Source organism: Branchiostoma floridae, chromosome 10 (genome assembly GCF_000003815.2).
Source record: "Branchiostoma floridae strain S238N-H82 chromosome 10, Bfl_VNyyK, whole genome shotgun sequence".
Lineage (NCBI taxonomy): Eukaryota > Metazoa > Chordata > Leptocardii > Amphioxiformes > Branchiostomatidae > Branchiostoma > Branchiostoma floridae.
Window position 1 is genome coordinate 8,767,008 of NC_049988.1, and position 16,439 is coordinate 8,783,446.

The 16,439-nt window shown below is 40.8% G+C and overlaps 1 protein-coding gene across 6 annotated transcripts in view; it reads right to left on the minus strand.

The window, feature by feature from the left end:
• The window catches only part of LOC118424399 (ly6/PLAUR domain-containing protein 6-like), a 46,009-nt gene that overhangs the window by 22,684 nt on the left and 6,886 nt on the right, over positions 1 to 16,439 (minus strand). For 3 of the 6 annotated variants that reach the window (XM_035832949.1, XM_035832947.1, XM_035832945.1), the window contains one exon: positions 12,432 to 12,513. The exons of 1 other annotated variant lie outside the window; for it this stretch is intronic. The gene's annotated coding sequence lies outside the window, so the exon portion shown is untranslated. Of the gene's footprint in view, positions 1 to 2,849; positions 2,987 to 12,431; positions 12,609 to 16,439 lie in introns of those variants that run through there. 2 more of the 6 variants (XM_035832948.1, XM_035832950.1) reach the window with 2 other exon arrangements.

Sequence of the window (16,439 nt, forward strand, 5' to 3'; positions counted from 1 at the left end):
AGTCTTCGTAATACTAACGAAATGTGACGGTAATGTTGCTCCAAAAGTTACCTCCTTGACTAATTTGCTTGAGCATTTGACGATATTGAAGAAACTCTTCTGATCCGTTAATCGTCAAGGTTAGACTCTTGGCGCCAAGAGTTAGAAGTGATGGAATGGCGTCGGCTATTGCCACAAAACGGAAAGACCACGGGATGTTTTCAACAGTTGGGAATACAGTCTGGAGTTCCGTGAAGAGCCGATTCGTTTTACCTTTCATTTGGTCAATCCATCAATCTTAGGGTGATGATTATAAGTCATACCAACGTGACTTCAGTCCACTTGAAGTGTTTTTTTCCAAATAGTAAGCGTAGAGAGGACTGCGCAAAACAATGTACAACTAACATAACAGAAGTAACGCTACAGTACTTCCAAAATAGGAAGTACTGTACTGCCAATACCTTTTACTCATGTGTGCACAGAAAAGACCTGAAGTTATGAAGTTTACAATGCTACAACTTTCCACTTTCCAGGTAGTCTCCAAGCAGACGTGTCATCTGCGTGAAAAAAGAGAAGAATTTGGCCAAATAGGGACAAATAAGTTGCCATGGTACTTGAGTCTTTTTCAGTCTATCCACCGGCCAGACAATTCATTGCTAGGCCAATTAACTCCTACTGGGCTTTCATTCCTAACTTAGCCAAAGTCCCCCATTACTATTCGACCAGGCCGGAGTCTGGTAGAGACTATCTCTAGGATGGTCACAGCTTCAAAGAGTTCATTAAATACACTCTACCGAAAAATCCTGATCACAGGGGGAACCGACACACAAGAACAAGCAGACCCCAACCTTTGGTTCCCCATATAATCTAAAACACACTGATCTAACTTTGAAGACCAAGAGGTCGTGTTTGCCTCCCAGTCGGCTCAGCTACGATCAGTTACTACTAATCTTGAAGTGGAAATCCCGTCAATGTTAATCCTATAACGGAGGATCTCAAATCCCTGTGTCTAATGTATAAACCGCTTCCACCTGGTACTATGTGTTCTCTCCATAGAGACTTTCATTGGGGAGGTACTTTGGCCTTATATATGGCTTTCTTTGACTCTACCCTCCAGGCATCAAGGTAATACGTAATCCTCCGTCACCTCCAAAAACGAAATATGATACGGTTGAACTAACGAATATTAAAGTCTGGAATACCCCCTGTATTTTAATGAAAACTTTTCCAAATCCTAGCGCACCTGGTTTGGGTTGGTGTTCGTTAATGGAATTTGCTTTGGACTTGAATCCAAAGAATAGCTGTCATTTGTTAAAGTGTGCGGTTTTCTTACATAAGGGTACGATGCTGCAAAAACGATGTACCACAAAGCGATGTACTTTTTTTGCTTTCCTTTGTTTCATAAATGACAAAAGTTACACAGCCTGAGGGTTGGATGTTTTGTTATAAAAAGGAACCACAAAACATTAGCATTCAGGAAACACTTGTAAAGATAGCTAGAGTTCCTGATGTTGGTTCTATGTGTCTTTTACATTTCACAGACCCTTGGCCTTATGCTACATGTATACAAACTATAAACGTTGGTTCTGATAATTGAAACCGACACACACCGGTCCTCATAAACGGCCAAGGCCAGCGAAACAGCTGTACCTGATTTACGCACACAGATTTGACAACGAGAAGTCGTAATTTTATAGCCTGCACAAAAATATTTTTTTTCAGATAGCCAGTGCAAGGAGCCCCGGTAGAAAATTATAGGATGGTACCCAGGCTATTAATTTTAGAAAACAATCTGAAAGACGATCCCAGTACTTAGCGTTCCTATTTAGGCTACATTGTTTTGTCAATATTGTTTTTACACGTAATGAATCAAGAAAATATGCCGAGGTAGCATTGAAAATAATGTTAGAAACAGACCGAGAACAGCACTATGAAATCGATTGGAAATACCTTGATGATAACAGGCCAGTAATTTACGGTTCAAATTAACGGATGGCCTGTCCCAAATGTAGGTGAGTCAAAACAAATGCGTACTGATTTGACTACTAATGTTATTAGTCCCCATTTTTTTTGTCTGAAATATCTTAAGCATGATCCCATTTTGTGGAATTTCCATACTGACGAGTCTTTATATCGTGCCATCTTTTGAAATTGCAGTTTATATAATTTACGAAGTGAACAAATATAGGACATGAGTACATACGAAATACCTTAAATCACATGTGATCATTAATGTGTTGCTCTGAAGAGCAGGGAAATTCTACGCATGTCTGACGCGCCAATTTGCGGTACATTCTTCCTAAATTAAGTTTGAAACTACCAAGGGAATCCATACCGACACTTACCGTGCGTTTTGATTGTACACGTGACACCAATAAACGTTATCTGAGTGAACAGTTGTCTGAAATAAACCGCCAGACGCAGGAAAACATTCCCAGTGACGGGAAGAGCAAAGAGGTACTAAAACAGAGGTTATCGCGGGGCATCTGGGAAGGATAGTTTCTGTAATCTCTGCTTTTAGTTGGGCGCAAACCTTATCAGCAGACATGGTAACTTTTAGCGATAGCTTTACACTTATGAAAACAGGATATGTGTGGGTATAGTGCTGATCTACGAGTATGTAGCAAGACGTGAAAATCATGAGCCATGCTGAGAAAGGGGATTTTTAAAACCGAATTTACAAATGTTTATCACGATCTAGATTCGTCCAGTTGGACCGCTAGGCCTGTAGTAGACACATACCCAGATAGCAGATCTAGCGGGCCCAGTACATGTACAGTAGCGTAGACCAACCTCGCTGCTACACAGTAGTATACTTGTACACAGAATAAATGCCTTAGGATATCCTAAAAGACAAAGGTTCCACTTACCAACACTGAAATATCCGAACACAACTGTCACCCTCCGTACAGTCCAGAGATACGAGGATACTCCACACAAGAACAGACGCGAAGCACCGACAAAACGACCTCGTTATTCCGAAATAGTGAGCGAGCATGGGTGTCAGGGGAGCTCCTTGGCACATTCTGGGCCGGGCTGGATCATTTACAGCCATGTCGTCACTCACAGACACTTCCGTCGAGCTTTTTTTGTCATCTTAGTATATATAGCAAATTCTGTGCAAATATTGTAAGTTGCATAGAATAGAAAACGCATGCAATTTTGTATTAGAATGTAGTTTGCATAGAGAAGAGAGAAATGAACTGTATATGCTTGTGCAAAATCTACTCCCCTATTTCATACACTTAAAGTAACATATACTTAACAAAAAAACAGGAAAGTCTTGATACCAATACACGAGTTGAACTTATACACAGTACATTGAAAAGTTAACCGGCTTGACTTCTTGCTTAGTAATCTTTACATGTGGGAACAGATAGTGTTTCTTGTAAAAGTTTTGTTTATAAGCGCATCAATGTATAAAATTATCCGGCCGTTGTATTCACTCAGATATTCAAAGTTCGGATTTTTTTCTTCCGTTTTGCATCAACAAGTTACAACATCAAAGAACTCCGTAGATGTGATTTGTAGCAATGGTAACGTTTTCCAGAGGTTGGACACTACTGTGGTTTCAGATGGTTGATAAGGCTGAAAGGTGGTTTGATAAACTGAATTCTCTGTAATGAAATGAAACTTGCAGGAAATGGCTGGTTTCATTTTACACAGGAGTCAGATAAAACTGAGATCAACTGTTCCCAGGAATGTGTATCATGTGTGATATTTAAAGTCTAGTAACAAAATCACGGCGGTCAAACTTACATACTTTGAGAAAAATACAAAACGTCGTCTGCGAGCCTGCCAATCCGAATGACGAGGTGAGGTTGCGATGACGTCACTATATGCCTCTCCATGTCAAATGTTACACCAATTTTCTGTCATGGAAATGCCATATCAAAAGTTGAGAAGAGATCATAACAATCTTTACGCATTTCTTATGATAATTGTGATTTGTATCTTCTTCCTATGATAACGTGATGATAATGAAACGTTTATCTTTGATAAATTCAGATTTGTTCAGATTCCTTTATGTCCTGACCCTCACCCTCATGGTTTTCTTAACAGTTAACAATAAAAGTTGTCAGTCTTTATTGAGTATTTGTAACGTTGAAACAAACCAATTCATATTTGAAATTTATTCTTGAAAATGATATCTTTCGTTTGCAAACTATCAGAACTATTTTTAAAACATGACATTCCTGTATTTCTTTTTTTTCAAAACATTAATCATCATTCATAACAATCTTTAATTTTATGACAATGATTTGAAAATATTACAAATATCATTGAAAAACACGCGTGGTGTCTTGGAATGTACTCAACCCAAACTTGTCAGGCTACAAATCGTGCATGATAGTGACGACAAGCAGTGTTGGTCCTATGATTGCCGTTAGCGGGGTGTCCCAACTGTTGGTTATGTCAGTTTGGGGTGAGTAGTCCGCACACATGTGCTGGATTAGTCGGGTCACGGCAAGTGCAGGGTAAACCGGCGCAGACAGAATGTATGTGTGCGTCATTCAAGCGTATCATAAAGGGTCTTCTTTTGGAGCAAGGTCACAAAATCTTGATTTTATGGACGACACGTTTTGAACCCCCAAATCTGAGTCGAGAGTGCGAAAAAATAACACTCGACTTTGTTGATAAAATCGTTTTTTGTTCGTTCAGACCTAAGGCAGTTTTCACTATCAGGGTATATTTTTGCAGGGAAAGGTTACTAGCCCTTCCCCTTTATAACATGCTTGAGGCACCTCCTCGAACACGGGATCCTAATTTTACGTCCCTTCCTAAAGATGGGTGCAGCCCCAACCGAAATGCCCATCCCAGGAATGAACCGGGGTGTCCCAGTTACCAATTGGAATCAGGAGGTCAACTGTGAGGCACAAGAACTGAGTCAATTACAAAACGTCACAGAAATTGTTCTTGATATACGATGTTCAAGAATCAATCTGCGAGCCACTTCTGAGATTTACGTTTTGACAGTAAAACATGAATTGATAATGCAACATCTGCTTGAAGATAACAAAAGACACGTTCTGTTGTAGAACAATATCAAAATGTACGCCAAATATTTCTGGTATTTCTTTGATCTAATTGCTGTCAATTTTTCATGAATCGATAGATAAAACGCCGTCATGTTTGTGATGTATGGCCGTTATTACCGGACAATCTTTCATGAAGCCATAGTTGAATTTCCGACGTGTTTGTAATATATTTGTGCAGACGGTGACTTCAAGGGAAAGGATATACGTCGCTAGTACTAGCTGCCCCTACATTTATGGTCACGATGTTTAAATCATGGCGACATCAAGAGATATCGTAGCAGGGAAGGGCCAGAGGCAAAGGAAATATTTGAGCAGACAGCTAGACAAATTATTGAACAAAATGACCTAAGACAAGCCCAGAGTTATTCATTGTCTTGATTGTGTGAAATGTAAAATGTAATATCTGAAATCCTAGAGAGAATTGTGAAAACGACTTCCTTCAGCAATATCCTGCCATCAGACTTATACAATCAGAAAAAAAATACAATTTTCCTGTCTTGAAGTTAATTTCCGTTGTTGACGATGTACGGTTCCGTAGTAAATTGTTTTTACGCGTTCCATTCCGGTCTCCGGTACCGTAGCTCGTGGGAAACGCCCCCGGCCACACGCGAAGCGTTTCCCGACATGAGCGCTCACGTGCCACGGACCGGCGCTCTGCACAACGTCGAGAGAAGGAAACAGTTGTGGAAGGAAATACCTCGTTTGTTATATCCACATGTGTTTCCATAACGTATTGGAAATACGTGTTTTATGTGGTTTGAGTGCCGAATCATGTGGGGAGCAATTTATATCCCCAAGCAAAAAGGGATATACATGCAGTAAGGACATTGCGGTATTTTTCTATGGTGAAGGTCAGGTTAGATATTGGGACAGAAGCTAGCTGCACAAAATTGACAAACCCACTATAAGAAATAAAAATCGTGTGTTAAGGCAAGGAGGTTAAAACCTCATTGGTTAAGGTATCAGCTCTTTTACAACTCAAAACACACAACATCAAATTTTGTTCAAATTATTCAATGTATACATTTAGTGTCGGAGAATAGCGAAACTCCAACAATATGTTTACAAATGCAATGCACATGCGCTTTCGCTTCAGATAACCTTACATGCAGATAGACTATATAACCATTTTACTGTTACAGATTTTTCGGTACAGTTTTACAGTATGACATTTATAACAAACTATTCTGTATAATTCTAATTCCATACCTACCTGAAATTCTCAGAAATCATCCACCTTCACAATCACAGCGCTAGATCAACTTTGTGAACTTTACACACCACTTTAGAGCAAATCCAACCCTTCTCAATTGCCCATATAAAACTTACAAAACAAACCGCAGAGGAAGCAAGCGATCATTTCGCATTTTCTTTCTTAATTCCACACGGCGGTTAACCCACACGTTTCCTTCTCATGATGCGGCTTTCTCAGTGGTTTTGTGGCTAAGACTGCGTAGGTTAGTTTGTAATCAATATCATTCATAGAATACATCCAGGTGCCATTATACATACATCAATTACAACGGATATGTAATAATCTGACGCAGAAAATACAAGACACAACATAAATCATTTTCCACGAAGGCATACCCGCACCCTTCTGGAACAAAGATTATATAGATATTGTGATTTAGATAGAATAGAGGACGAATTCCATTTTGTAACAGAATGTATATTATATAGGGAATAGAAATTGAACTGTATAGGCTTGTACATAAGCTATTTCCCTATTTTATACACTTACTCTCTGTATAAAATCTGTAGAAAAATACCTATTCCTGATGCATCTAGACAAACCATCGATCATAAAACATATCTGCTCTTTTATATCCGATTCACTATAACTGAAAAGCGAGAAGAAGTTGAATTTATCCAACTAGAGTTTCGTTTCAGTGTATCTATTAGCTGTATTTCTTCAACATGTCTTGCTGTAACCTGCACTTAGCCCGGTGCGGTAAAAATGTGTAATAAAGGTCTTCATTCATTCATTCATATACATGTAATTATTGACCATCGGTTTGACCCGAGTCCAGGCCACTCGTGTGGACAAGCCGGGATCAAACCCTATAGCCGGGCAATAATCCGGGATTTGGTGTCGGTAATCTGTTTGTTGAGCAGGTCTGTTCACTATATGCAGGTGTTCAAGTGAGCTGACTCTATAGGTGACGAGAGATGCGGGGTTGGGACGCGCTATCATTAAGTCACAATGCAATGCAATACAACACAAAAACACAATACCTCTGGAAAACAATGTGTCAAATCGCAGACTATGGGTGCAAAAAGTCCTTCGAAAGCCAGTGGAAAAGACAGGCACACAACGAATATCGTTGAGCGGTGCGACCGTTCTGTTACTCGTAGATCGTTTCGCAACAAGGGTGCCGTGCGTCCCTTTTCCTCTTGTATACTGTCCACAATTGCGGGAAAGAAATTAAAAATACTACCTACAAACTTACCAAGGAAGCCAATACTTAGACATTATGATAAGATGATAGTTCTTAAGGCAGTAATATGGGGCAACTGTCTTTCCCTAACATCCGACGTCTAAACCGTCAATTCTGGCAAAAGACGAAAGAGCCTTGACTAGTCGAAGAAAATTCTCTTCAGGTAAATACATTTGTACTGCCTTTTCTGACTCAAGCCGCCGCTAGCCAGAAAGCTTGACAATGTCTTTCCCTGACATTGTGCCCGATGTCTAAACCAATTCGGGCTCAAGAAGAGAGAGTCTCTACAAGTCTTAATAGCGAAGAGGATTCTCTTCAAGTAAATACAGTCTTTTCTGACTCAAGCAGCCAGAACGCTTGACAATACATAAGCCTGGATACACTAACTGAACACCATGAATTGAAGTATCCAGTTTAGGTCGGGTGCTTTGTCAAATTTGTCACGGTCAAGTTGTAACCAGAACTCAGGTGTGTTTGACGTGTTACAACATTGAATAGGTGGTGAGAGATACTCGATACTTGAAAAAATTCCACCACCGTTTCGCTTTTTGTTGATGACACAAACTCTGGCGTAGCGAATGTTGTAGCAAGTCTGCCTGATAGGAAGTTGTCTTTTTTTACACTCAGTGAACTGTGCCTAATGTTTGCGACAGGTATGATGAAAGACAGTGTTGAAAGGAAGCGAGGTCTATACTGTATAGTCTGAGTGGTGTCGTTTAACATATACAAATGCTGGACAAGAGAAATATAAATAGACCATTGAGACAATGAAAATGACAAGACATTAATGAATCAAGTAGAATAGAATGTAAAATGCGGAATTGCATGGATTGTTTATGAGCTGTAATAGCCTCACAGTGTTTAGCTAATACGCTCAGTATCCAAATAGGGACAAATAGGTTGCCATGGGATTCAGTCAGTCTTTTGCAGTCTGTCTAGCTATACGCCGGCCGGTCAGTTCACTACTAGGCCAATTAACTCCTACTAGGCTTTTATTCCTATCATAAACTTGGCCAAAGTCCCCTATTACTATTCGCCCAGGCCGGAGTCTGGTAGACTAGAGACGTACATTAACCGATTAGCTTTCACGAAAAGTTGATCTGAAATCATTTATGGAAAATCGGTAGCCACATTTACATGTACAACTGTATCATATCCCATTCATCCCCTATTCAGACCCCGAAAACAAGGTTTAAAGTTTAAACAACTTAAGACCGGGTGAGTGAGATTACCTGTTCTTGAAACGCGACTAAAGGATCAAGACCGGCTCTTAATTAACTTCCTTATTGACTCGAGCCCGGCGTCTTTGTCGGAGCCGTGTACGCACACCCCTGTACTCTCTCATACCTGGGTGGTACACAGCCTTCAATTATCACACAAAGTAATTGGTCTGAAACACCTTTTCTCCTGACCAGGTAGGATAGTATCGGGTTTCACGGTAAGTCCTCAGTTCTGTAAACCGACAATTAGGTGCAGGACTGTGTGATTGGGAAACCGTGTGAAAGTTTACCGTACAAGGCTGGTGGCTTAAGCCAAGGGCGCGAACTCAGTAATGAGAACTAGTGATTATTGAATATTACAGGGGAGTCTTTATTAGATAGTTTTAAACAGGCTTTGAGTTAAATATAATGGAGTTAGGTGGAACAAATCGTTCGGTGTAATATATGTTATCAACCACCAAACTGTATGCCCAGTTGTGCAGCAAAGCGATGTTATATATATCCAGTTGGACCGCACCCGGTTGGGATTTGGGGATTCCTTGCAATTAACAGAAGTGTGCGGTTATCCGTTGTGCAATTAACTGGCTTCTACTGTATAGACAAAGACTATAGTGCGTCACTTGTTGACATTAATATCTTATTGATATGTGTAAACATGTCTTAGCTTTCTTGTGCAAGTCTACTATGGCGAGTACAAGCGTGCGTATGAACGTAGTAAACATGATACAACGCTACAATTGCACATGTAAAAATGACCGTTTGCTACCATATCAAACTCTGTCCTCTAACAAAGCTACATGTTAAGGAACAAATTTTTACGTCTTTTACGTACTTGCAGCATGTCGGAACACCCGTATCGAACGTTATCGCGGCCCAGGTATAACACAAATGTACATGCGTGTGTGGCAACATACAGCACTGTAATTCACTCATATTTGAATCTAAGCATGTTTCTGAACAACATATACCTAACATGCTAAAATGATTCTATCCTCATAACTGACATCGAAAATCAACGTTGGTAGTACGTGAAAAAAAGTACGTGAAAAAAGTCACCTTGCTGCTGAGTACGAGACTAACGGCACACACCCGATGATTGAGAACTGTGCGACAAACAAGCCGTCTTCAGCACAAATATCCGCTAATATTTATACTGCATATGGTCCACTCCACTTCACATTATGAAAGAGGCGCATGATCTTTGCACATGTCAAAAATGTCAATACAGCAACCTCTTATTGGGGGCCCCGCCGAAGAAAAGGGGTGGGCACACAGTAAAAAAATAAAATGTCTTTAAGAGCACATACCGTCCATTATCAGTAATGATAAAGAAAATACAGCTTGCTCACAAAACCTATAATAGACAAGTACTGATGCCGAAATAAGCAGCAAAATTTTCCAAATGTCCGACATAGACGTAAGGACCGCTGCACATAAGCAACCACTGTGTACACAGTTAGTTGTCATTAAAAGTGAAAAAACTAACCCACATTTATCTGCCATACATTGTCATTGTAAATTCTGTACAACGCTGAAGAGTAGCTAATAGATTAAGTGCGCATACTTGTACACTAACAATAAATGGACCTTCAGGCTGATTGCAACAGCAAACGCAGCGTCCTCCACTCCGCAAATGCCCTATTTGTACTTTTCAAAAACAAGAATTGTAAGACAAATAAAGCCTGACATGAATAGCTAATACAAGTTGGGTGACAGAGAACAGTTCTAGTTTGTATTTTTACTGCATGTCATATTCATAGTGAAAACGCTCACAAAATGTCGGACATGCTATTCAAAGTGAAATGATCTTGTTCTTTTATAAATCGACAGTAACATTCACTCATGGTTCTTTCTCTTGTATAAGTGATTTATTTGCTTTTTTAGCTTTCAAGAAACATCTGTCTCCTTCGTATAACCTAACGATTTGTACAGCAACTATGTGTGCTTCTGTGTGGCTGCTAATCGCCGCTAGTAAAGTGTTATGTTATGCTTTTTGGACATCGAATGGTATATCATATAGTCCAATAGTCACTAAGTTGTCCACCTTTGTATAAAATTCACTCTCCCCATATCTGGCACAAATCAAAGCCTGATACATTGGTAATGGAAAAGACCGTTACTTTGTACTTTGATCAGGTTTTAAAAGGGGATAAGGTAAACACTTATATCACATTAATGTACCCCGGTGAGATATGAACTACAGTTGCGTAACGTCCGGCCACTAGTATACAATGCACCATAGAGACGGTACGTACAGTCACCTATGTATCTCCCATTGTATAGACGAAGTGTTTACTTGTCAAATACTATCATTTAAACTAGCGAAGAAAAGTACCGATGGTAGATTAAAAACCGACCTTTGTTACAGTAAACTTGCATGAGCTGTAAACTCAGGGTCTGAGTAATATTCGTCGTACGATGGTCGCACGATCGGAAATCGCATATTGCGATAGTCGTATAAGTGTAAAATTAAAAGGCAGTTTTAGATCCTTGTCGTCGGTTGCTTCTGTCGCAGCCAGTTGTCTAAGGCGTCAAAGTTGCACGACGATCAACGATAAATGTACCTTTATGTACATACATACATACTAAGATTACACATCTTAAAGTTTTAACCGCAAACTACTCGAAGAAACACTCCTGTTTTTTGAGTATTATATGTTTGAATTGAACTGTCTTTGGTCGGTATTGTTAGCGAGCAGTTATTGTGGACTGCACGAGCCCAATCGGTCAATGATCGTGTTGTGATAGACTGCAAATAGTCGAAACGAAGTCTATATAAACGCCATAACCACGTTGTTTGGGTCCGCCATGTTTGTACTAGGCCTGGATTTGTTTGGACTTCTTATTCGTGGGCATAACTTCTGTCGCTTTCCGACCACAGAATGTCCCAACGACTATTTGTTTTCTCTCACACCTCTAAAAAAACTAAGCACCCTATATAGCTACAAAGCAAGTTCATATTATACATTGCCCAACAAGGTCCAAGGCCTTCAACAGCCATACAAATTGCCTTAATTTTTGCGTACTACATGTGTATCATATGGCTTTTTATAACTATACTTCACATAAGCAGTGCTGCAAGAATTCTACGTTCTTTGTGGTTTGTTTGGCCCCTGATACCGCTGGGGTCCTAACAGACAAAACATAATGCATACTGGGTTTACCTGTACGCAACTCTATACCTGCCTACATGAATCCCACCTGTTACCTCACAGGACCATACCTGTAGCGTTAGTCGCGTGGTGCAGGACCATACAAGGTACAATGACCTTGTGAACATCGTCCATTGTTACCTACAATGTCAGACAATGTTCACTGTGACGTTTGTCATTTTCCTGTCACGCCATTTCAACATAGCACGTCTATTTTCGTCATAATGTCTTGCATGGCTATAAGTACAGAATATACACAGTTCTAGTCACAGGATATTTAGTTTTTTTCCTCGCATTTTGAGACACACGACGACTACTGTACATGTCATAACCGTACCTTCCAGAATATGGGCGTTGGCAAAGATATATTCTGACAGTTAACGTTCGTCCAACACAACAGTAGCAATTGTTCTGTCAGACCGAAACACACGAGAAGCTACTGGCACTAGTAGTACTGGGCCACAGTGCAACTTCCGACACTTGTTTTGAAACCCGCTGTGGTACACGTACATTCAAGCTTGTCCTATGAACATTACTACAAACACGCGACCGTTACACGTTTATCTACCATTTACAGATACTTGTAAAAGGAGTCCTTACCTGAAGCTGTTCTTGTGAAGATTCTTGTTCACCTGAGCGACGCCCGAAGCTTGTAGCGGTTCGTCTGTTTGACTCACGGTACCTACAACACAGACCATATTCAGATCACCCAGCGCAAAGGCCCCGCTACGACCCCTGTTCCTGTTTACAATTCCCCGCCAGGTACACTCAATACCCGGCCGTGCGTAATGCCTCGCGCACCTGGTGGCGCAGGGATTTGTCCGGCTTTGTGTCGCGGTTGAGCCGGCTTTCCGTCGCGCTCTCCCCGTCCGACTGACGTGACCCGTACCTGGGACAGTATCAAGTCCGAAGCTGGGGTAACGGAAAACTCCCTTCTTCAACTTGTCACACAACAAGGGTGTAGTCAAGTATGCCCTAATCTGAAGGAGCTTGGTCCCGCCCCTTAGCAAGGGAGAACACAAAGAGGAGTTTTCCTCGAGTCTACTACCAAGGAAACATTACCCTCTTGTAAACAGAAGTGGGGAGACTCGGCAAACATAACTGAGCAGAATCGTGTGCTAAGAAGACAGCTAAGGTTGGTTTGCATACATAAGCCTCAAACCCAGGCTATTTTGTCCACCGTACTTATATATGGGCCGGAAATATTACTTGCCTTCACTATTATCAGTAAAGTGTATGATTTCGGTTGTCTCCATCCCAGACTAGAGTTTGAGACTATGATAGGTTTCCGGTACACCTGTGTGACAATACGAAGTCTTTGTAGCAAGGGATATCATTATAGGACACAGAATGACGTACGCAAGGGTAGATACCGTGAGTAGAACGTACACAAGATGGGTGTGGACTGAGCTAGATGATATGGTACATTTGATAACACGTTCAAAGTCATTAAGGTGTTTTTGTATTATTTCCAAGTGAGTTGGTCTCAGTCTTTGTCACTCCAGGGTCCTGAATTTTGATCCAGGAAACGAAATATAAGAATGTACACCTAAATATAAACACAAATCATGCCAACGACTCTCTTTTGTACGTTTTGTGTAGTTTGGTGTCTTTTATATTTTATTTTCGTTCCCGAAAGCTGCCCGGCCGGGCCCCGGTTTGAAAAAGTTTCCTCCAAGATCCACGTACCCACCGAAGAGAAATCATAACGATTTATTTGTTCATAAAATCATCCTGTTCACAAGCCAATGACAGAACACGAAACCTCCTTGCCAACTTACGTCGGCGGAAATAAGATCGTGTGGAAGTCCTGTGTTGTTTGATTTCGACAAGTGAGACCATGAGAATTTAGAGGACTCGTCCCCTCCACTTCTCAACACTCCAGTACATCACGTCTGTTCACGTTAAAACGTCGGAACGAGGAATGCAAGTTAGAGTTCCGAAGTGTGGCGACAGTGGTACTGAGTACTGCTTGATCAGAAGCACACAGTCCGCCTCTCTACAGCAGATGAAGTGGTCTCTGTCCCGACAAAGAGCCACCAGCCACAACTTGCGCACAAAGCTAGAGGCGTCGTCTGACGGAGGAGACATTCTGTGCTATAGAAAAGGGACGGGTCAGACCAACACTACAGAGCGGAGTGGGCGGTCTGTTTAATAGCGCTGAAGTGGGATAAACTCGAGTGGAACATATAATGGCGGATGGATCGTTATACACCATCAACTAATGACTATTGGCGGTGTAGACTCTGATATTTCAAACGGTTTGTCGTCCTTTGAGTTTGCTCATTATATAAGCCTCGGTACCATCCGTGTCGTTCGCTTTTAATAGCAGAGGAACGACTGTACATAGTGCAGGATGTATAAACGTCGAAGCGAACTACTATCTGGATGGTTCCCAGGCTAGCATTGTATAGAATAGGAAAAAGAGTTTGTTAGAAAACACATATAAGAGGCCTTATTACAAACGGTTTTTGTGCGTTAAAATCGCATTTTGTAGAATAGGACGAAGACATTGTTAGAAATACGCTTTTCATGAATACCCTTCTTTACGATCTTAACTTTGGGAAACACACCTATGTGCCCCGCAATGCTCCGTCGAGCAGTGAACTTCTTAAATTTTGCCTCGTCACGTTTTGATGCAAAAGACCCAGATAAAGCTAGACGCACCCAACAACAATATATCAACATCACAAATAGACACCTGCTATTGTACAATCCGCATTGACTTCACAAAAGACCAACCTGTCCGCACTATTGCGTGAGACCGTCTTTTGTCGGAAGATCGACGCACCCAGCTCGTGTGTTTGTTTTCATCATACCTGTCCTGTTATGTATCAACACCATGTATATTTTCTTAGGGATGTATTTTGGAAACAATGTGATGGTTGATAATAGAGGGGATGAGTTACGCCGGCTTTAGTGGTCGCGGAACCGTGGAGAAAGTCATCGAAAGGTCAGCTAGCCATGACAATGACATGCTAGTGTAAGGGTGGTATCTCACTGCACTTGAGGCACCGGTGCGGCACTGCGGGGTTCGTAGATGACTCAACGAATTTAAGAGATAAAGCACGGTTTCTGTATTTTGTTATCATACTTTTACATAACACCCAATATATAAAATATAAAAATTATTGGCGAATTAATATTGGCGAAAATAACTGGCAAAACAGTGCTGCAGTGAACGAACCCCGCAGTGCCGCAACGGTGCCCCTAGTGCTGTGAGATACCACCTCAAGAGTTACTGTTTGATGTTCTAGTGTTATAACCTTAAGTTGATCTTGCAGTGGCTTGATTTTCAAAAGGAGAATTTCAAGGGCGGCTACTGTGTAACTGTACGGCTTTGATGAAGATATAGCTACGGCGACACGAAAGACAAGTTTAAATGAACTAGATTTTCTAAGATGGAATCTAAGATGGAATTTCTAAGATGGAATCTAAAAGAATCCTTCTGACCAATATCTATATCTGACATTACATGGTTTCAAAAAGTTTTTTATGGCTATTAACTTTTGTCTTGCTGTCGTCAATGGCAAATTGATAACCTTAGAAAATGTTATATGAAGTTAGTTGCTTGTCAGGATGTTGAATGACTGATACTAATGATAGACCGGTGTAACGTTTATAGTATGATGATGATCCATGTGAGAAGTAACTTCCTGCCAGATCTATATATCAAGCCCAAGTCGTGGAAATGTTCAATCAATTACAAACAGGACCAGACATAAGAAGGCGATGGGATTAAGGTTCTCACCTTTCGAGAGGCGATTACGTCACTGGTGGGCTTATGTAGTGTTTACCAAACAATGTCTACTGTCCGTGTCACTACATATGATACCTCCCAGACTTACTACGCATGACTACCGCTCTGATTATTTCTATTCCACGACTTTGAACAGATGACGCTCAATTTTAATCTTAATTTCAGTTAACATGGCCGCTCGACCCAGAGCTGAAAGGCTGGCAACTTTTTGATGTTGTAGCTATGTATATTACAATGTTTGATAACATAAGACCACAGTAAATAAATCTTATGGGTGATATCCTCGGTAGACTACAAAATTAGCGAGAATAGAGAAAAAACAGCAAGATATGTAAAAAAAGACACAAATTTTTAACGAGTTGAACTAACAAAATATGGCACGTTTTTTCATCTACTGTATAATGACCTTTTGTCGACAATGAATTGCCATGCTGCGCCATGTTGTTGAACTTAAGAAAACACGCTGGCTACAAATAATACACCACATGTATTATATACAGTAACCTAAGCGAAGGTAGTCAGTTTCCCAGTTCGCGCTCGTATATGTGAACATGCGCGTAGTTGTCGCGGTTCAAAAGAGACGTCTAACAGCCGCTGATAGTATTGCAGCATGCTATGAGTTTGTGGTGCCCCAACGACGCACTAGAAGGTCAAGGGATAGGTGAGGTCCTTATCGGCCAGGGCTAATCTCCAAGCAGATCTTTGCTGTGCCGACTGTCTTTTGACGTTTAGTCGTTTTTATTGGGCTTTCTATTTTGTCATGTTTCTTGAAGTCGGCCAGCGAAACTTTTTGGGTTTTTGCCATACCAGATCCAATACAAAATAAAAGCCCGATAAAAAAAATAAAA